The following is a 26,784-nucleotide window of genomic DNA, read 5'->3' on the forward strand; positions in this document are numbered from 1 at the left end:
TATATTCCACGACCCCCTCCCCCCAATTCTCCTCCTTATCTCTTCCCTCCACTAGGCTGGTTACTCTGATTATTGGTCTGTCTAAACAGACATATTTAATCCATTGTCTTGATACATGTTCTACACCTTCTTCTTTACACTCCTTTCTCACTGAAATAATCAAGCCATATAGTTTCTCTGTATGAGTAACTTTATCTTCATTTCATTTTCCCCACCTCCTTCTTTATTTTCCTTTCTCTCTCTGGATTAAGCCTTTTAGTCTCTCTGCCTAATCAATGTTTATTTTTTCTCCTCTCCCCCTCCCACCCTCGCTCCTGTCATTTCTCTCTTTGTATGTGCTCTACCATCAGCACAGCCTCCACCCTCTTCTTTACTTGTAGTCAGTGTTTTTGGGTTTTTTGTTTTTAGTCTTTAGGTTTTTGTTTTTGTTTATTTGTGTTATTTGTTTGTGTGTTTGCATGTTTTTGTGTTCTGTTTGTCTATCTGTTTTCCTTTACAGGGCTACTCCAGGAGCAAATCAAAGCACATCTGGTGGAGGGTCCAAAATATTACTACAAGCAGGATAATAAAATAACCAAAGTTACAACACAGAGCAAGTAACAATCCCTGAAAAAATACCTCCTGAAGGGCCAGGCCCTGTACAGTGTATTACCCTCCTTTAATATAGCAGTGCTCGCAGGTGCAGAGCATACAACAAGCTTTTAAAATGAATAGGGGACAGAATACTAGCCAAAATGATGAAACAGAAGAATTCTCCTCAAAAGAAATCCCAGGAAGTAGCAACAGCTACCGAATTAATCAAAACCGATTTAAGCAATATAATGGAACAAGAATTTAGAATAATAGTCATAAAATTAATCACTGGTCTTGAAAAAACCATAGAGGACAGCAGAGAATCTATTGCTACAGAGATTAAGGGACTAAAAAATGGTCATGATGAATTTAAAAATGCTATAAATGAGATGAAAAATAAAATGGAGGTGGTTACAGTGCAGATTGAAGAGGCAGAGGGGAGAATAGGTAAATTAGAAGATAAAATTATGGAAAAAGAGGAAGCTGAGAAAAAGAGAGATAAAAAAATCGAGGAGTATGAGGGGAGAATTAGAGAACTAAGTGATGCAATCAAACACAACAATATCCATATCATAGGAATTCCAGAAGAAGAAGAGAGAGAAAGGGGCTGAAGGTGTACTTGAACAAATCATAGCTGAGAACTTCCCTGATCTGGGGAAGGAAAAAGGCATTGAAATCCAAGAGGCACAGAGAACTCCCTTCAGACATAATTTGAATCAATCTTCCGCATGACATATCATAGGTGAAACTGGCAAAATACAAGGATAAAGAGAATTCTGAAAGCAGCTAGGGATAAACGGGCCTTAACATACAAACGTAGACACATAAGGGAAGTAGCAGACCTATCTACTGAAACTTGGCAGGCCAGAAAGGAGTGGCAGGAAATCTTCAATGTGATGAACAGAAAAAAATATGCAGCCAAGAATCCTTTACCCAGCAAGTCCGTCATTCAGAATAGAAGGAGAGGTAAAGGTTTTCCCAAGCAAACAAAAACTGAAGGAATTCATCACCACCAAACCAGCCCTACAAGAGATCCTAAGAGGGACTCTGAGTGAAATGTTGCAAGGACCACAAAGTACCAGAGACATCGCTACAAGCATGAAACCTACAGATAGCACAATGACTCTAAACCCATATCTTTCAATTATAACACTGAATGTAAATGGACTAAATGCCCCAACCAAAAGACATAGGGTATCAGAATGGATAAAAAAATCAGACCCACCTATTTTCTGTCTACAAGAGACTCATTTTAGACCTGAGGACACCTTCAGATTGAAAGTGAGGGGATGGAGAACTATCTATCATGCTACTGGAAGTCAAAAGAAAGCTGGAGTAGCCATACTTACATTAGACAAACTAGACTTTAAATTAAAGGCTGTAATAAGAGATGAAGAAGGGCATTATATAATAATTACAGGGTCTATCCATCAGGAAGAGCTAACAATTATAAATGTCTATGCACCGAATTCGAAAGCCCCCAAATATATAAAACAATTAATCACGACCATAAGCAACCTTATTGGTAAGAATGTGGTAATTTGAGGAGACTTTAATACTCCATGTACAAAAACGGATAGAAGATCTAGACAGAGAATAAATAAAGAAACAAGGGCCCTGAATGATATATTGGATCAGATGGACCTGACAGATATATTTAGAACTCTGCATCCCAAAGCAACAGAATATACTTTCTTCTCGAGTGCACATGGAACATTCTCCAAGATAGATCACATTCTGGGTCACAAAACAGCCCTTCATAAGTATAAAAGAATTGAGATCATACCATGCACACTTTCAGACCACAATACTATGAAACCTGAAATCAACCACAGGAAAAAGTCTGGAAAACCTCCAAAAGCATGGAGGTTAAAGAACATCCTACTAAAGAATGAATGGGTCAACCAGGCAATTAGAGAAGAAATTAAAAAATATATGGAAACAAATGAAAATGAAAAAACAACAATCCAAATGCTTTGGGATGCAGTGAAGGCAGTCCTGAGAGGAAAATATGTTGCAATCCAGGCCTATCTCAAGGAACAAGAAAAATCCCAAATACAAAATCTAACAGCACACCTAAAGGAAATAGGAAGCAGAACAGCAAAGACACCCCAAACCCAGCAGAAGAAGAGAAATAATAAAAATCAGAGCAGAAATACACAATATAGAATCTAAAAAACAGTAGAGCAGATCAATGAAACCAAGACTTGGTTTTTCAGAAAAATAAAAAACATTGATAATCCTCTAGCCAGGCTTCTCAAAAAGAAAAGGGAGAGGACCCAAATAGATAAAGTCATGAATGAAAATGGTATCATTAAAACCAATCCCTCAGAAATACAAGCAATTATCAGAGAATACTATGAAAAATTATATGCCAACAAACTGGATAACCTGGAAGAAATGGACAAATTCCTAAGCACCCACACACTTCCAAAACTCAAATAGGAAGAAATAAAAAATTTGAACATACCCATAACCAGTGAAGAAATTGAATAAGTTATCAAAAATCTCCCAACAAATAAGAGTCCAGGACCAGATGGCTTCCCTGGGGAATTCTACCAGACATTTAAAGCAGAGATAATACCTATCCTTCTCAAGCTGTTCCAAAAAAATAGAAAAGGAAGGAAAACTTCCAAACTCTTTCTATGAAGCCAGCATTACTTTGATTCCTAAACCAGACAGAGACCCAGCAAAAAAGAGAACTACAGGCCAATATCCCTGATGACTATGGATGTAAAAATTCTTAACAAGATACTAGCAAATCGAATTCAACAGTATATAAAAAGAATTATTCACCATGATCAAGTGGGATTCATTCCTGGGATGCAGGGCTGGTTCAATATTCGCAAATCAATCAATGTGAAACATCATATTAATAAAAGAAAAGAAGCAGATGATTCTGTCAATCGATGCAGAAAAAGCATTTGACAAAATTCAGCATCCTTTCTAAATAAAAACCCTCAAGAAAGTTGGGATAGAAGGAACACACTTAAACATCATAAAACCCATTTATAAAAAGCCCACAGCTAATATCATCCTCAGCGGGGAAAAACTGAGAGCTTTCCCCCTGAGATCAGGAATACGACAGGGATGTCCACTCTCACCACTGTTATTTAACACAGTGTTGGAAGTGCTAGCATCAGCAATCAGACAACAAAAGGAAATCAAAGCCATCAAAATTGGCAAAGATGAAGTCAAGCTTTCACTTTTTGCAGATGACATGATACTATACATGGAAAACCCAAGAGACTCCATCAAAAGTCTGCTAGAACTGATACATGAATTCAGCAAAGTTGCAGGATACAAAATTAATGTACAGAAATCAGTTGCATTCTTATACACTAATAATGAAGCAACAGAAAGACAAATAAAGAAACTGATCCCATTCACAATTGCACCAACAATCATAAAATACCTAGGAATAAACCTAACCAAAGATGTAAAAGACCTGTATGCTGAAAACTATAGCAAGCTTATGAAGGAAATTGAAGAAGATACAAAGAAACAGAAAAATATTCTGTACTCATGGATTTGAAGAATAAATATTGTTAAAATGTCAATACTACCTAAAGCAATCTACACATTCAATGCAATCCCAATCAAAATTGCACCAGCATTCTTCTCGAAGCTAGAACAAGCGCTCCTAAAATTTGTATGGAACCACAAAAGACCCCGAATAGCCTAAGTAATATTGAAGAAGAAGACCAAAGCGGGAGGCATCACAATCCCAGACTTTAGCCTCTACTACAAAGTTGTAATCATCAAGACACCATAGTACTGGCACAAAAACAGACACATAGACCAATGGAAGGGAATAGAGACTCCAGAATTGGACCCACAAAAGTATGGCCAACTAATCTTTGACAAACCAGGAAAGAATATCCAATGGAAAAAAGACAGTCTCTTTAACAAATGGTGCTGGGAGAACTGGACAGCAACATGCAGAAGAATGAAACTAGACCACTTTCTTGCACCATTCACAAAAATAAACTAAAATGGATAAAGGACCTGAATGTGAGACAGAAAACCATCAAAATCCTAGAGGAGAAAGCAGGAAAAAACCTCTCTGACCTCAGCTGCAGCAATTTCTTACTTGACACATCCCCAAAGGCAAGGCAATTAAAAGCAAAAAGGAACTACTGGGACCTCATAAAGATAAAAAGCTTCTGCACAGAAAGGAAACAATCAACAATACTAAAAGGCAACCAACGGAATGGGAAAAGATATTTGCAAATGACATATCGGACAAAGGGCTAGTATCCAAAATCTATAAAGAACTCACCAAACGCCACACATGAAAAACAAATAATCCAGTGAAGAAATGGGCAGAAGACATGAATAGACACTTTTCTAAAGAAGACATCCAGATGGCCAACAGGCACGTGAAAAGATGTTCAACGTCACTCCTCATCAGGATAGTACAAATCAAAACCACGCTGAGATTCCACCTCACGCCAAATGAACAAATCAGGAGACTATAGATGCTGGCGAGGATGTGGAGAAACAGAACCCTCTTGCACTGTTGGTGGGAATGCAAACTGGTGCAGCCGCTCTGGAAAACAGTGTGGAGGTTCCTCAAAAAATTTAAAATAGATCTACCCTATGACCCAGCAATAGCACTGCTAGGAATTTACCCAAGGGATACAGGAGTGCTGATGCATAGGGGCACTTGTACCCCAATGTTTATAGCAGCACTTTCAACAATAGCCAAATTATGGAAAAAGCCTAAATGTCCATCAACTGACGAATGGATAATGAAGATGTGGTTTATATATACAATGGAAGACTACTTGGCAATGAGAAAGAATGAAATCTGGCCATTTGTACCAATGTGGATGGAACTGGAGAGTGTTACGCTAAGTGAAATAAATTAGGCAGAGAAAGACAGATACCAAATGTTTTCACTCATATGTGGATCCTGAGAAACTCAACCGAAGACCAGGTGGGAGGGGAAGGGGTGGGGAAAGTTACAGAGAGAGAAGGAGGCAAACCATAAGAGACTCTTAAATACTGAGAACAAACTGACAGTTGATGGGGGGTGGGGGGGAGGGGAAAGTGGGTCATGGGCATTGAGGAAGGCACCTGTTGGGATGAGCACTGGGTGTTGTATGGAAACCAATTTGACAATAAATTTTATGAAAAAAAAAGGAAGCAAAATGCAGCTCCCTCCCCCCCCCCCCAAAAAAAAGAACACAGATTCTACAACCAGATTGCCTGGGTTCCAATCCTGACTATTCCACTTGCTAGTGATGTGATCTTGGGCAATAGGTTAAGCACTCTGTACTTCAGTTTTGTCATCGGCACAATTGGCACATAGTAACTGCCATAGTATATGGCTGGTATACAGAAAGTACTCAGTAAAAGTTAGCTTTTATGGTGGTGTCTAGATATGAAAGCACAGACTATGGGTGATAAAGAAAAGAGGACTTGCAATTTGGGGGCAATGATGCTACTGTTGTCGGTGCACCTGGGTGGCTCAGTCAATTAAGTGTCCGACTTCGGCTCAGGTCATGATCTCACAGCTTGTGGGTTTAAGCCCTGAATCGGGCTCTGTGATGACAGCTCAGAGCTTGGAGCCTGCTTTGGATTCTGTCTCCCTTTCTCTCTGCCCCTTCTCTGCTCATGCCCTCTTACCCGCTCTCAAAAATAAATACACATTAAAATAATAATAATTAAAAAAATGACGCTGTTGTCTAACAGACATCACCAAAAACCTAGAGCGATGAGACCCACTAATAGTATCTGACAAAAAAACAAAACAAAACAACTAACAAAGAAGGCAGAGGCGATATACTCATGAAATATAAACATGAGTGGAAATCCAGGAACCTCAAAGGAAAGAAGAGGATAGAAACTTTTTGGGTGAGAGCTTAAAGAGAAATGAACAGAAATGTGCCTTACACACAGTGCTTGCTGAAGGTAACTGTCTAGATTCACTACTTCTTCTTTTCTTAGTGTCTTTTTTAAACTGACTCCCCTTTATTGGCCTTTATTGGATTTTTAGATCTGTCTCCAGGTCCTCAGTTTTTGGCTAAATGTTGAGAATTCTACTCCTGCCTTATTGAACCCAGCTTCCTTTGTCTGAAGCATCCTCTGCAGCCCCAATACGGGATCTCTTCACACCTCTGACCCCATCTTACCAGTTGAACCAACATCTGGTTCTCAGCAGGGTGGACAACACAGGCCACTCGTTCCAACCAAAGAATGGATGGGGCTTCCCTAAAGCAAATTAAAAAACTGGAACAGAGGAAGGATACAGCTGGGAATTACCCAGGTTTGAAAAATTCTACCATTTCTAAAGAAGAGGGGATAGAAAAGGTTCTCTTCTGGCTCAAAAATGAGGGGAATAAATGAGGGGGGTGGCTGTCAAGCTAACCATAAAGCCTGTAACAAAATGTTTGGGGAGAACATGCTTGGGTTTATAACATGAGAAAGAGAAGAACATAAATGTTGTTATTCAGGGCTGGAGGCTTATATTATAAAAAGCCAGTTTCAGAAAGTACAGCACAATGATGGACTTTCTCCCATTTACCAGAAACTATAACAAGAAAATATAGCACAAAATACACAGGAAGCTCTCAGAAATGAAATTTGGAAGATGTAATTGTAAATGAGGAAGAACTAAGGAATTAGGAAGGCACTGTAACCAGACTGCACTCTGACTAGCAAAGATAAAGAAAGGACATGAACAAATGATGGAAGTAATGGGGCAAACTGACAACAGAGGCTAAAGTGTGATGCAGAGCAGTGTCAAGTTGTCTAAGAGATATATTTTGCAGAAAACACTATCAACCATAAAATGTATCAAACAGAGACCAAATATACTGCTCAATGAAGATAGAGTAATATTTACAGAAGTCAGAAGGCAGAACTGTCTTATTCCTATTTTTTCTTCCATATTTCTCACCAAAGGAATGCTTTGTAAACTGAAAGGATCAGACAAGCACAGTTAAAAAAAAAAAAGACTTGAAGCCCAGGATATGTGGAGATGCTAAGAAAGCACTTGGCCTTTAAATTTGTTCAAGTGGTCAGATCAATCAAGGTGAATTATGTCCTCTGACCTTACCATAGTTTGTTAATTAGATTGTGAAACCATGGTGAGTAATCTTTTTGAGACATCACAGAAAACAGAGCAGTGCTAGAACACCGGAGATAGGCAACTATTGTTCCTGGTTTCCAAAAAGATGGATTTCGCTGAAGTTGACTTTGCTCCCAGGCAACTTTCTGGAGCTCTTCTGGAATGGATTATTGATGAGAGGGCCTAGAGCAGTGGTCCCAAAGAGGAGACTGGGTACTCAAGAAAACTAGCCTCATTCCCTTTTTGAGATGAGATTTCTAGAATGAGAAACTCATCAGTGCTGTAGACACAGTGCACAGGGATTTCACAAGGCATCTGACAGAGTCTGTGCTCAGTCTTTGGAGGGGATAGAGAAATCTAAATGCACAAGGGTTTAGAAGGGTTTGTACTTGACTGAACAACAGCTCAATGTTAACAATGTTGGTTAATTTTCTTCTGGTTTTTTTGCTTGGCTTATTGTGTTCAATATTTTAATTAAGGACATATCACATAGAAAGCAACATTCATCAGATTTTCAAATAATAGAAGTTTAAAAATATCTTAAAAGAACAGAATGCATATATGAAATTTAATGAGAATTTTAGTTTCCAAAAGGCAAAAGGGGGAAATACTACCTTAAAAGTCTTAAGGCATTTCAACTGAACGTAAGTTTATGAGTCATAAATGATTTTTTCCTAATTCCTAAGAGTCTATGATTTCCTAAGCATTAATCCTAAAATCACAATTGTAGCAGTAACAGCCACAATGAAATAAAAACAACCCAAAGGTCATTGCTTTTTTTTTTTTTTTTTTTTTGGCTAGCCGTAAATACATAATTAAAAGATTTTTAAAGCCGTAATATTTCCAAACACCATTCCAATAACATTGCAATTGCATCAGTTACCCATGCGGACTGATTCAACGAGCATATGCTAGTGAAACATACATTACTCTAAAATGATCAGGAACAACTGATATAGTGCCAAGAAGGTAACAGTCATATGGAAAATTCACTTTATTCTCTGGCTGGCTGCCTCAGTTTCCTTTTCTGGTAAATAGGGATAGATAATACTCGCTAATATTGCTTGAGAGGCATGGATCATACAGATCAAAGGCCAAGCCCTTTGACCTATTTCCTCAGAGAAAAATGTTCAAGCATCTCTGCTCCTCTTGTAAAGACAATGTTCATTCTATTGTGTAGTGGTTTGTGACTCACCCCAAGCTTCCCACGGACTGCTCTGTGGAGGGCTCCAGGTAGTTCCTTAGCAAATACAGACACTCATCATCATGCCTGTGGTGTGGAATCCATGCTGGGTGGATGGCCTTTAGTAATCTTTTCCTAAAAGCAAGGAACACAGAGGATCCACCCTGAAAGTGAAGGGTAGGAAGCTCCTGATTGGTACAGGTAGAGGTAGGCACAGACCTGTCAGGTATCAACTGGAAGTGCTGTGATTGTTCACATTTAAGATGCCAACAGAAGCTTTCTGGGTACAGACTCTATGGAGGTAGCTGGGAGAGGAAGCCCTCAAAGTCAACCCAGGGCATGACTTCAAGAGCACAGTTTGGATTTATCTGAAGACCACAGACACTGAGAGTATCTGCTTCTATTTTGTTCTCTCCCTCATTTTGCTACTGCTTGGGGGAAAAAACAGCACCTGAATTGGAGGGATTTATTGTAAAGTCTTCTGCTTATAAAGAGAGCTCCAACTTTTCTACTATTCATTTCTTGTTCTGATGTTGGAGGGCTATTTGATGTTCATTCACTATGGGACATTTTTACTAATGCATCTTAAGTACATGAGTTAAAAAATCCCATACAACTGGGCCTTGAGATTAATGTGCCCAGCTCTGTACCTCTGATGATCTGAGGAGTTTCTTGAAGGCAAAAGGACAGACCAGTGATATTTCTTCCCTCTGGCCTCTGGAACAGTGGTCTAACAGCAACCTTTAGGACACATCAATTCTTTATAGTCTAGAAAGGTATTTTTAGAACAAGACATAATCCTTGCTCCCAAGAGCTTTATAACTTAGTTTGGGGGCAATTTAACATATGTAGTTTTGATTAAAGACTATTACACGACATGCCCAATTCAAATATCCAAATCACAAAAGTATTTTTTTCTGGTAGAGGTTGCAGCATGGCTATTTACACAGACCAAACATAGAATACGCATCCTTGTTTTTCTCATTTATTATAGGAACTTTAAAGTGTGAATTGTCCCCTTTCTGTGTGCACAAGACCCAGAGCCTTCCTGGAGGGAGGATTCCTTCCTGAGACAATGAGATGGTTCACGGTGACACAGATGGGATGTTACGGCCTCTGTACCACCTGCCCTCACATTTTTATGGGAGTATAATAAACTTCAAATAGTAATAATAAAGAAATCCATAGAAGGATAAGAAAATTAAGAAAAGAGTAACTTCTTCCTATAAAAGGGACAAAAACCTTCAGCTGCCTAAAACCCTAACCCATGGCTCAGACAACTAAGAAGCCATCTAAATCCATATTTATCCTGAACTTGTTAACATATACTCTTACTTGAACTAGGTGAATCCTGTTTTGGGTACTTCCTATGCCTTCTTTGGTGGTAACTGTGGCCCCAAAAGAGAGACCAGCAGATGAGGCACCAGGCAGGTGGTGATGGAGAAGGCCTTCAGAGTTTGGATGATGAAGCTGAAAAGACCTGTTGTCACTACAGAGGCAGTTTCCAAAAAAAGAAAAAAAAATGTATTTAGATGATTATAACAGTAATTACTTTGACATGAACATAACTAGTTGAGCACATATTAAAGTTTAGCCATCACATAAATGATTTTGGGTTTGAGTATGGCTATCTAAAAAATAAATATTTTATTACTTGGAATTAAGAAAGCCATTACCTCCTCCAAACTATCTTCTTAAAAACGCATTTCGGATGTTGAAATGATCTTGACTTACTCCTATGCCCTCTTCAGTCTGTTGATTGTTATGGTTCGTCAAATCATTAACTCATTACCCTTCAAGCAAACTCTAGATTATGTGTGAGCTTATAAAGAGAATACGAGGAACAGTCAAAGAAGATCACCTTGAAGGTGGGTCATTCGATAACTGTATCAGAGTATAAGCTCCCTGATGGCAGGTAACTGGTTCCCAGTGCCTGGGATAGGGGAAGCTTAATAAATACTGGTTGGAGGAATAATAAGGATAATTAGGCATTTTCCCAAATGGTCAGGCTGCTGAATGCATGTAAAATTCACTGTACCTCTCAAGGAGAGAATAAGGGAACTTGACTATGACCCTGAATGTGGCCGTCTGCCTTTAGGAGGGCTATTAGGAGGGTGGAGAGCAGGCTTTTAGACTTCTTATGGGGTCTCTTTCAGCCCTGAGGGTGTTTTGGGTCTGCTCTCTATTTTCCTCTGATAAAATCCTGTCTATGCTCCCAACCTCTGATTTCCCCACCTTCCTCTGCCACCCCCACTCTTTTCCTCCCTTAAGCCAAGCTAGAACCTCAGTCTCAATGTAGTTCTTACACAATGCACACTTCATCCTGCCCTGGAATAATACTTCTTCCTACAACCACAGCAAACCCTTCAGTCAGTGAAATGGAACAAAATCATGTAAACATAATGCATTCAGGTGAATTTTTAGGTGTTAATGTTATTTGTTTTTAAATTCTAAAACTAACGCTTACTTTAAAAATATCAGTAATACAAAAGTATATAAGTAGAAAGAGAAAATCCTCCTTCCCAATTTTCACTTTCCAGAGCTAACTATTATCAGATTCCTCCGTATCCACAATTTTCCCATGCAAATGCGTGTGCGCATATGCATGCACACATACATGAATTGTTCTTGTTGGTTTCTAAAAGTAAAATCAAACTACTCATACTATTTCAAATCCGTTTTTTTTTTTTTCCAAGTTACTTAGGCTCTCTGCCTCAATTGCCTCACCTATGAAATGGACAAAGAAGGGCTGTTGTGAGGATTAAATCAGCTAATACATGTAAAGTATTTGGAACACTGACTGGTACCTAGTAAGTTCTCAAAAAATATTAACTTCTTCTTTTTCCCACAAATTGTCCTCTATTAGTTTACATGAAGTTGTTTTCCTTTTGTCACTACTACAAATACTGCTGCAATGAAAAATCCTTGGGCTTTAACTTGGCACATTTGAACAAGTATTCAGATTCTGAGAACTGGAATTTCTAGGTTGAAGGGTAAGCATGCTGCTAGGTCCAACTCACTCACCTTCCAAAATGTGTGCACTTGTACAGAAAATCATGTATGAGAGTGTTTCCCCACAGCCTTCACCAACACTGCATATTATCCATTCCTGCCATTTTTCAAATATGTGAGGGAAATGACAGTCATAACTGGCACTTCTTGTTATCGTGAGGTTTTCCCTTTTATAATATATTTAGTGAATATTTGTATTTATTCTTCTGTACTTTATTTCCTCCTATCAGGTTTTTTACTTATCAATTTAAGTAATTTAATTATATACAATGAGTATTAACTATAATCTGCTATAAATGTCTGGATATCTTCTGCCAGCTTGTTAACTGTCCATTCGATTTTGAGTATCCTGCATCCTGGAGGAGCTCCATCCTCACCAGCCTCCTGGCTGTCATTTCTCTAGGCCATTCCATTGTTCTATCAGATTAGCCATTTCTGAGTGGTACAGACATAATATGACCAGTGGATCGCATGTCACGCACTCAGCCCACTGCTGTAGAGCAGATGCATTTACTTTGCTGTAAATTACGAGAGTGCACTTAATACTGTGTAAGCCCTTAGGGAGTGGTGATGGCTAACGCCTATAGGCAGGCAAGGCAAACCTTTTTTTTTCTTTAAATTTTTTTAATGTTTGTTTATTTTTGATAAAGAGAGACAGAGAGTGAGTGGGAGAGGAGCAGTGGGAGACACAGAATCTGAAGTAGGTTCCAGGTTCTGAGCTGTCAGCACAGAGCCCGACATAAGGCTTGAACTCATGAACCCTGAGATCATGATCAGAGCTGAAGTCTGATGCTCAACCCACTGAGCCACCCAGGCTCCCCCAGGCAAGGCAAACTTTTACCCAGAATGCATAACAACTTCTGTTAAAATAAATCACTGCTCCTTCCAGGGTGGAGTTGTCTGTTTGTCCTCCAGTGGCCAAATGGTCTCCTGGAAGGATGGTACTAACTTGGGGGCCAGTTCTGTGTTGCGGTGGGTTGGACATTCAGCAGTAGCAGTAGCCGCATGGAGGCAAAGTGCCCATCCCGCTGTCATGACTCTTCCCACACCCACTGTGTCATCAGTGGGGTGACCAATGGCAGAGATGACTAATGTCAAATGCCATTTTGTGTACATACTTGGTTGTTTAGTGCCTCTTTCATGGTGGGAGATTTCAACTGGAACTGCTATTTCTGGGTTGAAGGGTATGCATGCTGCTAGGCCCAAATAACTCACTTTCCAAAATGTGTGCGCTAGTACAACAAAACATGAGCTAGAGAGTCTGTTTCCCTGCCACCTTCACCAACATGGTCTCAGGTGGACATAGCAGCAAGTGCTTTTGATGCAACTTCACAACATTCAGCCAATTAATTTTGCATGATATCCCATTTTAAGGAGCCAGGTGAATTTGTTTTGTGAATGGAAGAAAGGTAGTTTTCCATATAGTTTTTTCTAAATTTATAAAGAGAACAGTTCACGTTTTTTTTCTTTTTGTTTTTTAATGTTTATTTTTGAAGGAGAGAGAGACAGAGTGTGAGCAGGGGAGGAGCAGAGAGGGAGGGAGACACAGAATCCAAAGCAGGCTCCAGGCTCTGAGCTGTCAGCACAGAGCCTGACGCGGGGCTCAAACTCATGAGCTGTGAGATCATGACCTGAGCCAAACTGACTGAGCCAGTCACCCTGAACAGTTCACATTTCTAATGTGCAATATGAAAATTTTGACACATTGTACCTATTCCCATATACCCACTCAGAAGTCTCTTGTCCCCAGTCTTCCAATCTTTCCCCTTCCAGGTTCTGCCCAGGTGGCCAAACCATTTGAGTCCATGTATATACCCTAACCTTGGGCCACTCTGTTTTCTACACAAAGTGAAAAACCAGGTGCATTACCTAAGATTCTGCCCATTGGGAGAATTTTCCCTTACCACCTCTGAGTGGGGAGTGCAGATACTGACCATATCTGGCTTGTATGCACATACTGATTTGTGAACCAAGCTCAGACTTTTTCTTTCTGCCTCAGTTTGTCATGAGGAACTCTCACTCTCCACCAGGGAACCATAGGTATGAACTGCAGGAGAGATGCTGATACAAGAGCAGTGGATAACTGGGGTCTGGGTTAGCTTCCAATCTGACTTGTGCTTGATTCTAGATGGACCACTTCTATTATACCTTCTTGCTTCTGGGCTTGCTTGATTGCATTTTAGCAAGATCCTGAAGTTATTTGTGTTCATTTTAAAATTTAAGAAGCACTACCTAGTGTCAGACAGACAGAAGGAAGGAAGGATGGAAGTGACAGCACCTTTTAGGCAGAGGACCAAAGCTCCAGAGCAAGAAACAGAACGGGAAATTCTGATGGTAAAAAAAGGGGGTGTTGAGACAACACTGGAGAGATAGCCAGGGGCCAGATCACAGAGGGCACATATGCCACCTTACAGATTTGGGACAGTACTCTGGTTGAATGAATAGGAAGCCATTGAAGGGTTTTAAAGAAGGGTGTAACATGATCATATCATGTCTGTGTGTGTGCATGTGTGTGTGTGTGTGTATCCACAAATTTGTATATAACTCTGGCTTAAATCTGATGAATGGCTTGGAAGGGAAGGAAAATGAATGCAGGACAATACTGAGGAGACAACCACATAGTCAGGTTGGAAATAATGGTGGCTTGGAACAACACAGTAGCCATGGGAATAAATAGAGGGAGAGGCAGATGTAGGCAATTTCTCTGAGGTGGGATTGACAGGACTTCATGCCTGAACACATACATGCACTGAGAGAATGAAGCATCTTGGATCAATCCCTCATTTCTGGCTCAATATCTCAGAGATGGCTGTACTGACAAGGAGATCTGTTTTGGGATGGAGGTGTCTTTTTTTTTTTTTTTCAACGTTTTTTATTTATTTTTGGGACAGAGAGAGACAGAGCATGAACGGGGGAGGGGCAGAGAGAGAGGGAGACACAGAATCGGAAACAGGCTCCAGGCTCCGAGCCATCAGCCCAGAGCCTGACGCGGGGCTCGAACTCACGGACCGCGAGATCGTGACCTGGCTGAAGTCGGACGCTTAACCGACTGCGCCACCCAGGCGCCCCTAGACGGAGGTGTCTTTGAGACACATCCGTGTGGCAACAAAAGCCAAACTTCAAGAACCAAGGGTCTTGGCCTTGGTACAAGAGTCCTTGAGTTGAGAATGTGACAGGGAGAAGGTGCCATCCATTAGTCTCTAGTATTTTATACATCAGTGTAGATGCTTTTTTCTGTCATTAATGCAAATAAAACATTTTTAGTGATAAGGTCTTGCTGTTTAGCCTCCTTTGAGGTCTTGTCCCTGAAGACCACTGAGATAGACTTCTTATGATTGTCACAACTTCTCAGTCTTCCCACATTTTATGTTTCTCTTCACATATGCTTTTTTGTTTGTTTGTTTGAATTGAGATGTTGGGGCACCTGGGTGGCTCAGCCAGCTAAGCGTCTGACTCTTGATTTCAGCTCAGATCATAATCCCATGGTTGTGGGATCAGGCCCCAGCATGGAGCCTGCTTAAGATTCTCTCTTCCTCTCCCTCTTCCCCTCCCCTGCTCTCTCTCTCTCTCTCAAAAATATAAAATAAAAATTGAGATATAATACACATACCATAAAACTCACTTTTAAAGTGTGCAGTTCAGTTTTTAGTATATTCACAGGTGTACAATTATCACTACTATCTAATTCCATAACATTTTCATCACCCCCAAAGAAACTCTATATCCATTAGTAATCAACTCCCCGTTCCCCTCTCCCCTCAGCCTTTGGCAACCACTAATGGACTTTCTGTCCCCAGGAATTGGCTTATTCTGGATGTTTCATATAGAAGGAATCATATAACATGCAGCCTCTTGTGTCTGGCTACTTTCACTTAAAGAATGTTTGCAAGGTTCATCCATGTTGTAGTATATATATCAGTATTTCATTATTTTGTATGGCTGAATAATATTCCCTTGTATGGATATACCACATTTTTTAAATAATATTTTGTTATCAGTTGATACAGTTGGGCTGTTTCTACTTTTGGTTATTATAAATAATGCCATGAACATGTGTGTATATTTTTGTGTGTACATATGTTCTCAGTTCTTTTGGGTATATACCTAAGAGTAGTCCTTTGGTAATTCCATGTTTAACTTTTTGAAGAACTGCCAATTTTTCTTCCAGTGGCTGCACCATCTTCATTCTTCCCAGCAATGGTTAAAGGTTCCAATTTCTCCACATCCTTGTCAACACTATTATCCATCATTTTGATTATAGCCATCCTCCTGGGAATGAAATGGTTTCTCATTGTGATTTTCATTTGCATTTCCTTAATGACTAATGACTTTGAGCATCTTTTTATGTGCTTATTGGCCATTTATGTATTTTCTTTGGATAAATGTCTGTTCAATTCCTTTGCCCATTTTTAACTTGCATTATGTATCTTTTTATTGCTGAGTTTTAAGAGTTTTTAAAATATATCCTACATAAACATCTTTATTAGATATATGACTTACAAATATTTTCTCCCATTCTGTGGTTTGTCTTTCAATTTCCTATAGTATCTTTTGAAGCACAGAAGTTTTCAGTTTTGATGAAGTCTAATTTATCCATTTTTTTTCTTTAGTCCCATAGACTCTTGTATACAGTGCCTGGATCCATTCTGACAATAAAAGGAGGCTGATAGCAGATGGGGACATGTGAGAAAATGACAACTTTACAGTTCACACTACTAATAAAATTATTTAGAAAATTGCCTTTCACTAGACAGTGTAATTTCTGTTGGTGGATACAAGCCAAATATGAATCATACACAAATCATCATCTTCTATTCCATTCAGCTGGATGGATTTAAGAAACAGAGTAATAGAGAATATCATTCTAGAGGAAACCAGTTAGTATTTGTGCTATGTAAAATATGATTTCTAAATTGCTTAAGCATATCTATCAAAATCCAAATGGAACATTTAAAATCAGCATCATATAAAAGCAATCCTCTGTGAAATGATTTCTAAACTATGAACATTTATCTTTCAGACCTAGCATCTCAAAGCATAAACACTGGATAGACCGCTATGTTGGAACAGTCACCCCATTTCCCCAGAAATTTGTATTTGATTCATGAGTACATTCCAAGGAACACAGGATCCAGGTTTGTCTTTTGGAGTCTGGAATAAAAGAACAAATGTGGACATTTGTAACTTGGAAAATGTTTGTGCCAGGTGAGAAATAGCATAATGTAAAACAAGATAAAAACCACCCAGAGGGTGATCAGGACAATGAGAGGTCTCAGAATGACAGCATGAAAAATGTGGAAGAATCTAGGACAGGACTAAGAATCAGGGCAGGGCAGCTACAAGAATCATCACCTCACACTTGAAGAGGGGCAAATGAACAGTACAATTAGTCTCTGTGTTCCTCTATAGTGAAGAAGTGATTCACGGGGCTTAGGAAAAGCTATAAGGGGTGCCACGCAGAGCAAGTATTGAGAGGAGGTGAAGGAGGGGGCTCTCCTCTCAATATAAGGAACACCTTGTGTATAGTCAGAAGGGTCACTGTGAATGGCATGACTTTCCCCTATAATTAAATCTCATCACTGAAAGTGACCAAGGAGAACTGAGATGTTTACTCTGTGGGGGTGTTGATGCATGTGGGATTCTGCTCTTGGGGTTGGGCCAGAAAGGGCCCTTCCCACTTCACAGTTCAAACCAGGAAATACACATACAATCAAGTGCCTGATTGGGTAGAGTGAGACTGACTGTTGGGGTGGCCCATATTCTTGGCCTGGGTGTCTTAGGTTCAGGGCACAGTTCCTGAACTCCCATTCCTGACCAACATGTCCTGGGAAGGAAATAAAACCAAGGAGGAACATGTAGTTGATGAACGATCAATGAACCTTCATTTTCATTATAGAACTAAGCCCTGCTGTGAGCTGGGTAAGACCAGACTGATGAAAAATTGCAATCTAAGGGCGAGTCTGCTCTTCCTATGCTCAAATGCCCTCAGGATTCCTGTCACCTTTTCTCCCATGGAAAACCGCCATGGTGGGGTAATAAAACTTGACCATAAGGACAGGGGGCAAAAATTCATAATTTTATGAACAGAACATAACATACCATTTTTGTGAATTTATCTTCACCGACTATTCTAATCTTCTCTGGGGTCAGTGGACTACTGAGCTTCAATGGTCCAAACAGGCCCCTCTCTTGTCCCGCTGCATTGTGTCATGAATGGCAAAAAATACTGATCATTCCAGGAATATCCCAGACTCTCCTAGACCTTTGAAAGGAAACAAGTCAACTAGAGTAGGGCTCTCTCTCTCTGCATCTATATGTATATATACATATATGTGCATCTATAGGCAAATATGTATATAGATGCACATATAAAATATTAAAATATATGTAACATTTTCCTTTAAAAAAGTAATTTAACATTTTAGTCTAGTATTCTCATTCTTAGGATTCCATCCTAAGGAAATTATCCCAAATGGAGAAAGCAGATATAGGTATAAGATGATTACTGTAAAATGAAAAATCAGATATAACCTGATGGTAATAGTTCATGTTAAGCTCCAAGATTTGAAGTTTTTAAAAAAACTATAAAATTGTTAAATTAATTTATAATTAAAATGTTTAATAGAACTTTTTCTTCTATAAGCCTGGTAGAAACCCCAAACAACCAAGAAATGAAGGAACCTCTGCTAGTTCCCTGCACAGTTACTACAAATCACATAAACATGCATGTATTTATCAAGCACAGCTTACCTTCAACAACTACAGGGTATTTGAGCTTTGAGATGGAAGCAATAAAGAAACGTGCAACTCTGTGGGGATGCCACAGATGGCAGGGATTTTATATTGGTTTGGACCGTGAGTGTATAGGACACCCTAAGGAGAATAATTCAGCTCCTCTATTGTATAAAGTCCCATGCCTTGAATAAATGCACCTTCAATCTGGGGAGGGAGGAAGAATTTCCATATATGAGAAAATACAATCAACAGTAGCATTTCAACTTCATGTTGTTTATTTGAATTGTTAAAATACAGTATAAGAGGGTTTTCAGCATGTCATGGAAGATGTCTCTGAGAGTTTACTTAAAAGTTTGCCTCAAAGCATTTCTACAACATCTTAATCAGCGCTAAATTCAAAGTCAAAAACTTGAGTGTAAATCTCAATTTGGCAGTAAAAGTATAGCTTTAGAAGAGGCGTCAAAGAGCCTATGGCCCAAAAGCCCTCCTTTTTTCTGTCCGTGAGCCAGAAGGAACCCTCTGACCTATCCACAGACTCCAGCACACTGAAAGTGCTCTCAGGGTCTGAGAATTCCCTCATTGCATCTCATCTCACCATCCTTGCTCATATTGGGCTTGGCTTCACATTTCTGCACTCTTGTTTCCTGGCCTGTAACATGAACTCTGTTGTGTGCTAAGCTTCCTACACAGCTTTAAAATGCTCCAATTCTTAGATGTCAGCCTGTGGGAAAAATTGCTTTCCACACATCTTTCTGATTTCTGGGTCTCCTCTTTGTTTACCTCCTTGCTGTGGCCATATTTTCTCTATCCCACTCTCTACCCTCACATGTATCTATCTGCAGGGAGATTCTTCTCTAACATGATGTTAGATGAATCTTACTAAAACTCTAGACCATACCCCAGGCCACATCACCTCCACCTATGAAGGCAGGTGCCTGTCTTTGGGGCCTCACATTCCACTCCTCTGACACAGGTACTCTCCACTGTCATCAGCACACCCCCTTCCCTGCCCTGCCACCAGCCAGCCATGAACACAAACTATGCTGAATTTCATGTCTTTCTTTAGGGAGATGTCTTCCATTCTCCTCTTGTTCATTCCTTGACTACTTCATCCACAGGCACTGCCTCCCAGAAGCCCGCTTTGACTTCTCCAACCCATATATTCTTCCCATTCTCCAATGACACATGTCATGATTGGAGAGTACCTCAAATTATGTTCTGAACTGGAGGTAGTAATAAGCTGAATTGTCCACTGGTAAAGAAAGTGAGTAAAGCTTCCAGTTGAGTCCTGAGTCCTAGAATCACAGAGTGCATGATTCTCTAAAAAGGCAGCCAACTGCTTTTCCTTAGGCACATGCAGCTCCAGTCCTGGCAAATTTTCTGTTTCCAAGAGATGCTAGACATTTGAATAATTATGTAAGGATGCTGGTGAATTTTTAATCTTGTCAATTATTTCAAATTTGAATAAAAAATGTCTGTGGGCAAAACAGGCTACCTATTAATAACAACTGCTGCAACTATTTGATGATTTGATGTGCTCCCAATCCAACTTTAAACTCCTCAAAGCTACAGCCCATCATATGCCCAAGACTTCACACTTAGCATACAGTCTACTTCTGATCTCACTGGCATCGGGCCCATTTTGTCACCTCTAGGCTCGCTCCTGCCTCACTCAAGATCCTCAATCACAGACCGTATGTCTCTTCAAACACTAATTCAAAACATCCTTTTTTCCTTCTCTTTTTTTAAACAATAAGAGATTTGAGTTCTGTGGCTGGCCTGAATAGACAGATTCTGACTTCAGGGGCAGAAAAATAAGATGATGAATAAGCTGGATGGAATGTTTTCTCTACAGACATCCAGAGCAGTTATGGCTTTTACAAAAGGGATTGAGGCAAAGCAGGTACACATACCTGGCCTATGTCAAGGGGTGGATTTATACTGAAGCCAACATCCATGCCAATGTCTGTTTGGATGTTCTAGTAATAAAAAAGAGAAAAAATGTTTATCTTAATGAATACAACTTAAGGAGACAGGCTGAGAACACTTCATGCCAGGACACCACTGGTACAGAACCTTTCTTTGGGCCACATATTTCAGGAGAAAGAATCAACAAAGATTTTATTGTGTAACAGTTTATTATGTATAAATTTCAAAGTTATACACATACTCGACCGGCTTAAGCACTGATTTTTTTCCCTCAGAAGCAACAGGAGATGGGGCGTCTGGGTGGCTCAGTGAGTTAAGTGTCTGACTTCGGCTCAGGTCATGATCTCACAGTTTGTGAGTTCGAGCCTCACATCAGGCTTGCACATGTGAGTGCGCTCTCTCTCGCTCTCTCTCTCTCTCTCTCTCAAATAAATAAACATTTAAAAAAATCTTTAAAGAAAAGAAACAATAGGAGAGAAAAATATTTGACTTTCTTCGGGCTGAGTGATGTAACTTATGGAGTTTAATCCACTACAACAGACATTAATCCATGACACAGAAAATGTTTATGGCCCTCATGATCCTTGTTGAAAAACTCTGTGGCTACCATACAACCCAACATCCGGAGTCCAGCTGGCTGGGTAACATCTACTGAAGCACAGAACTCAGAGAGCATCAGCCAAAAAGTCTTCAATTATTATCTGCTATTGTGGAGTTTTCAATTTTAGACCAGAGGAAAGATAAATCTAACACTACAACTTGGTCACCAAGAGTTCCTGATAAGTTACAAATAAGGAATACAGCAGGCCTAGCTAGGTTACTGGTAACACCTTTGCTCTCCAGCAAGTCTGGACCTTCTTTCAGTGACATACTGGCTTCTGCCATGACAAACAGATTCTACTTATAATTATTAATGGAACAAAGGAAATCCCAAGAGTTTTTCTTTTTTTAAAAAAACGTTTATTTATTTATTTTGAGAGAGAGAGAGAGAAAGAGAGAGAGATTTACAGTGCAAGCAGGGGAGGGGCAGAGAGAGAGAAAGAGAGAGAGAATCCCAAGCAGGCTTCGTACTGTCAGAGCAGAGCCCCACACAGGGAGCGAACTCCCAGTGAGATCATGACCTGAGGCGAAATCTAGAGTTGGCCGTTTCACTGACTGAGCCACCCAGGTGCCCCAATCCAAGAGTTTTCTTGTTTGATTTGGGACTTTCATCTAACATTTTTCTTAAGAAAAGTAGAGAGGGATCCAGAAAATTTTACTATAATAAAATACTTCTGTTATTTAAGGATACCATGAAATGTAAAGTTATTTACAAATATAAAGTTATTTACTTTACAAATATAAAGTTATTTGGTATAATAAAACACTTCCCTTATTTAACGACACCATTTAGCAAGGCTGGCCTTCCAGCAGACTGGTGGCCTCAATTATTGGTGAGAGCAGATGCTCTTAAGTCTGCAGTGCTGGCAAGGGTTCTGTTTTCAAAGCCATGGACTTAGTGTTTGTCATTGTCTTTTGTTAGGGCAGAAGGAGAGTGATTCTAGATTGTGGTAGCCAGCCTTCAAGATGGCCTGCAATGATCCCCACATGCTGCATTCAAATCCTTATGTATTCCCCTCCCGCACTCTACACCAGGGTTAATTTGTCTTGCAGAAGTGCCAGTACATCACCCCGGTGTTAGGTTATAAAAGACGGTGGCTTTTGTCGTGGATGTTCTCTCACTTGCTCATACTCTCTTTTTTCCTTTGCACCAGTCCCTCTGGGGGCGGGAGGCAGCATGCATGTCCTATGGACACTGAGATGTCCTATAGAGAGGTCCATGTAGTAAGGAATGGAAACTTCTGGGCAACAGCCAGTGAGAAACGGAGGCCTCCTGCCAACAAGCATGTGATGGAGCTTGGAATCAGATTTCCAGCCACCACTGCAGCTTTGGGATAAATGCAGATTTACCTGACAGCTTGATGGCAACCTTGTGAAAAATCCTGAGCCTGAATCATCCAGATAAGCCACTCCCAGGTTTCTGGCCCTCATAAATTCTGTCAGTTAATAAATATTTGTTATTTTCAGCTGCCAAATTTGAGAGTAATTTGTTACATAGTAATAGATAACTAATATATAAATGTAGGTTTAAAGTGAGGGAAATTTTATAGAATAAGAACAATTCTAACAACATAAGAATGACTGAGAAACAGGCCTCCAGGGAGGGCCCCTAGTGGGATGTTACATTACAGCCCTTTGCTAGGGGTGTACCTAACCTGAGTTACAGACCTAGCTTCTTTGAATGCATCTGATAAAAAGACTATTTAGTACACCTCTTAAGATTATTCAAATAAGTTATAAGAACACACCTCAAAATTTCACACCAAGGCTAATTATTACCTTTCTTAGACCTTAGCAAGGCCAAGGCATATACAAGGTAAAGAAAACCCAAGTGATTTAAGTTTTCCCTAAATTTTTCTTTGAGGGAGAAGGGATGTAGAAATCAGTTAGTATGAGATAACTTTCTATGGAACTAAAACAGGACAGCTACTCTAGCATGAAAACCATGCTTAGTATGATCACTGTTTTTTCCTAGTCCAAGGTTCCCCAAAAGTGAGCTGGTCTGAGTTAAAATCCACACAAACCAGATACTTTACTCGGCAGGTTCAAAGGTATATACAATTTCAAAGATTAGGCTGACTATAGTTTAAAAAACATACATGCTGGAGACCTGTTAAATGAAAACTTAAATCTGATCATAATCTAAGATATAGTGACAAAGTATGTTTGGAAATATCAAGACCTAGAGTCTCCTTCTGGGTAGGTTTTGGGACAGATTATCACAAGACAGTTGTGAGGGTATCACAGCCCCATTTAATGTATTAATAATCATTTATTATTACTGACAGTGGCGAGTAAGTAGCTTCATTTACCCACAGGGGCCCAGCTACAAGAGGAGAAACTCTCCTTGAAACAGAAGAGTGTGTGTGTGTGTGTGTGTGTGTGTGTGTGTGTGTGTGTGTGTGTGAGAGAGAGAGAGAGAGAGAGAGAGCGAGCAAGCACGCACGCGCCTGTGTGGGAATCTCTTCACAGCATCCCTTAAAATCATAAGATGCCCTTAAACTATCTAAAAAGCAGGACCTAGCTAGATAAAAGATATCAAAAGCTGGCCACTAACTTCCCTGGGCTGGCCCTTGGTGCTTGTTAGATTATGGATGCTTATGAAATCCTTCAAAAATGTCATATGATGGCATTTCACATAGGAGGTCAGGATTGCTCGTTATACCAACAGTCTACATGAAAGCTCTCTTCAAGCTGTGTTTCTTCCTTGAAGTGGTTTCTTTCCCAATTCCATTTAAAAAGACCAGAAAAATAAGAGAAGTTGCCAGCTGTTTTCCATGGAAGCAACCACAGCACCAAGGCAACTGCTGAGCTTCTATTTTTTTCTGGTAATTCAGAGAAATTATCCTTAGCCAAATACATGGTGCTTCCACAGTGCTCAGATGGAATATATGGAATTTAGATCTATCAAAAGTACAACCTGAAGACTTTCCCAATTGGTATTGACCCTATGAACACCTGTCAGGCAGTCTATTTCAACCTCGGAACAGGCAGCTCCATAAACAAAATATTTGAAAGGATGGCTTTCGCCTGTCTCCCAGTTCATGTTTGACTCAACCCCTGGAGGAAACAGAATTCTTGAGGAGAGCTGTTAAGTGATTAGGTCCTCTAATTGCATGGCCCGATGATTTAAACAGACCAGTAAGAAGCTGTGTTCAATTTGCATGTACAGCAAACTAAAGGAATACACTTGTACAATGATGTGCCAGCATGTAACACATGCAATAAATCTATTGAATAAATATATACTTCTTATTACACTTGCTTTGGCTGATAAAACATCCAATTGCTCCTCATCAATGAATGACTCCTTATGCCTGGAAGTTAGGTGCTGACTATACGATTATCCAGCCTATTGCTTTTAGTTAATCTTGAATCATGTCATCCCACTGTCATCAGATTTGGGGAATTACAGCTGCATTTTAGACCAAACGCTATTTCAAAGGTGCACGTTTGTCTGTCTGTCTGCCTTTTTGGCTCCAGGATTCAGCCTTCTGTTCGCAACACCAGGCCCTTGGCTCTCATTCTATGCTACTTCTCTGGTCCCCATGGCCTGCTCTGTTCCTGACTCTTCCTTAAGACACCAAAGTCATGGTAAAGGAGAAGCACAGGCGAGCAGCTTGCCAGGAATTTCTATCCTGCTCTTCTCTGTTTGCCCTGGTCTGGAGGTGGCCATTAAAAACGCTTCTAACACTTATTCCTGATAGCCAGCCAGTGCCCCAGGACTCTCACGAGAACTAACAAAATGACAAAATCACATAAGACTCTACATCACTCTGTTCTCTTATGGCTTTCATTTTCCGTCAAAATAATTTGATAATTATTTTCTAAAGTATGTGAGAAACAATTTTTCCCCAGGTTGACAACACATGGTTATTGTCACATTTCTTATTTCTTGCCAATCTAGAAGGTGTGAAATGATGTTCGTCTTATTATGGGTTTCTTCTTCAATCTCCCTACCTTTGTTTCTTAAGGATACACTAAGTTTTCAACAGAAAAATCAACCACTGCTGTGGGTTCCAAGCACCAACCTCATAGAACCCTCTAGTACTACTCAGAATGACTCAAATCATCAGTTCAGCCATATTTTATTTGTGTTCCTATTTTTCCCAACAGAAGACTTTCTGGACACTTGGATTAACTAGAAGCTAATGTTGTTTATAACAGTGGGTTAATAGAAGGTACAAAGTCAATTTTTTCCAAAATTTCAAACAGAAGTGAAACTCTTCCTCAAGCTACAACTGCTATTTTTCATGGCATGGGATTGAAAGGACTATTTACCTGAAGTATTCAGCAACTGTAAGACTACCGCTTTCATCAAAAGCAACTCGTGCCTGTGAAAAAGAGCAAACATGATGTGATAGTGATGTTTAAAGAAAGAATCATTTGAGACTTTAATTCTGATTTCACTAGATGATAAAGAAAGCTATCAGTAGTAATAACCAGGAAGAGCTAAGATTAATGTAATCCTTCCCACAGTCTCCAACTTCCCAAGCACTTGTGGTCATCTTGTACTAACAGCATTTGTTCAGTGCCTGTGACCGTCTCCCGTGACTGCCAACTTAGTTACACCTGTGGTCTGCGCTATAACGGGCAATGTACGTTCTGCTGCTGAAGAACTTCATTCAGTCTTCTGGAAAGACAGCCTATCAACAGCGAGTATTTCAGGAGACAATGGGTGGTGGGTTGTTTAATTTTAGTATCAGGTATCTATCAGTCTTGGGAGAGTGGCGTAATTTTGGTAAATTATACCATTTACATCAAAAGTTCTCCTGACTCTGCAGTGCACATTGCTGACTTACAGAAAAATGAGGGTTAGGGCCAAGTCCCCAAGTCTAAGAAAGAAAAAGGTGAGAGGTGCAACCATTACAGAAGAAAGTATGCTGAATGGCAGCAATTCATGAGGGTGGAAGGTTGACTGCCTGGCACTGTACCTCTCTCTTCAGTCAGGCTCTCTCAGCCTTTCTTTGGCTCAGGAAGCACAGGGCAGAGGGGAGAAATAAATATGCCCCAAAAGGATTGAGAGCTCCCATAAATATGAATTATAGAAGGAGTCCTAGTTTTGTAGAATAGCAGGAACCATTTTTTTTAATGTTTATTTATTTTTGAGACAGAGAGAGACAGAGCATGAATGGGGGAGGGTCAGAGAGAGAGGGAGACACAGAATGTGAAGCAGGCTCCAGGCTCCGACCTGTCAGCACAGAGCTCGATGAGGGGCTCGAATTCATAGACTGTGAGACAATGACCTGAGCCAAAGTCAGAAGCTCAACTGACTGAGCCACCCAGGCGCCCCAGGAACCATTTCTAAGGAGGATTCCTCAAACATTATTTCCCCGAGACCAATGTTTTTAATGTGACATTCTAGAACAGTCAGCATGACACATACTCAGCTTTTATTGACATCCATTCCACACCATCTGGTACTTTATAACCTATTACTTTGAAAGTTTGCTAGTTGACTTTAGAATGTGTGTTTTCTCTTCCAACTAGGTTGTTAAGTACATCGAAGGAAGCAGCTGAAATTTCCACTGCATTTAGTGCCTACTGTTGGTTGAAGACATAGCCAGCAGGTTGGTTTCCTATTTTCCTATGAGTGCTTATATGATTTTCACTTTTATAAAAGGACTGTAGTGTTGTCTTCCCATTTAGGAACAGTGGAACCCAAAGAAGGAGA

General features: G+C 39.9%; 1 pseudogene; it reads right to left on the minus strand.

Annotated features, from left to right (window-relative positions):
- Positions 1 to 15,229: 15,229 nt before the first annotated feature.
- Positions 15,230 to 26,784, minus strand: part of LOC109254479 (aldehyde oxidase-like) — an 83,066-nt pseudogene continuing 71,511 nt past the window's right edge.

The sequence above is a fragment of the Panthera pardus genome, unplaced genomic scaffold, assembly GCF_024362965.1.
Source record: "Panthera pardus isolate Hobbes unplaced genomic scaffold, ASM2436296v1 HiC_scaffold_10, whole genome shotgun sequence".
Taxonomy (NCBI): Eukaryota; Metazoa; Chordata; class Mammalia; order Carnivora; family Felidae; genus Panthera; species Panthera pardus.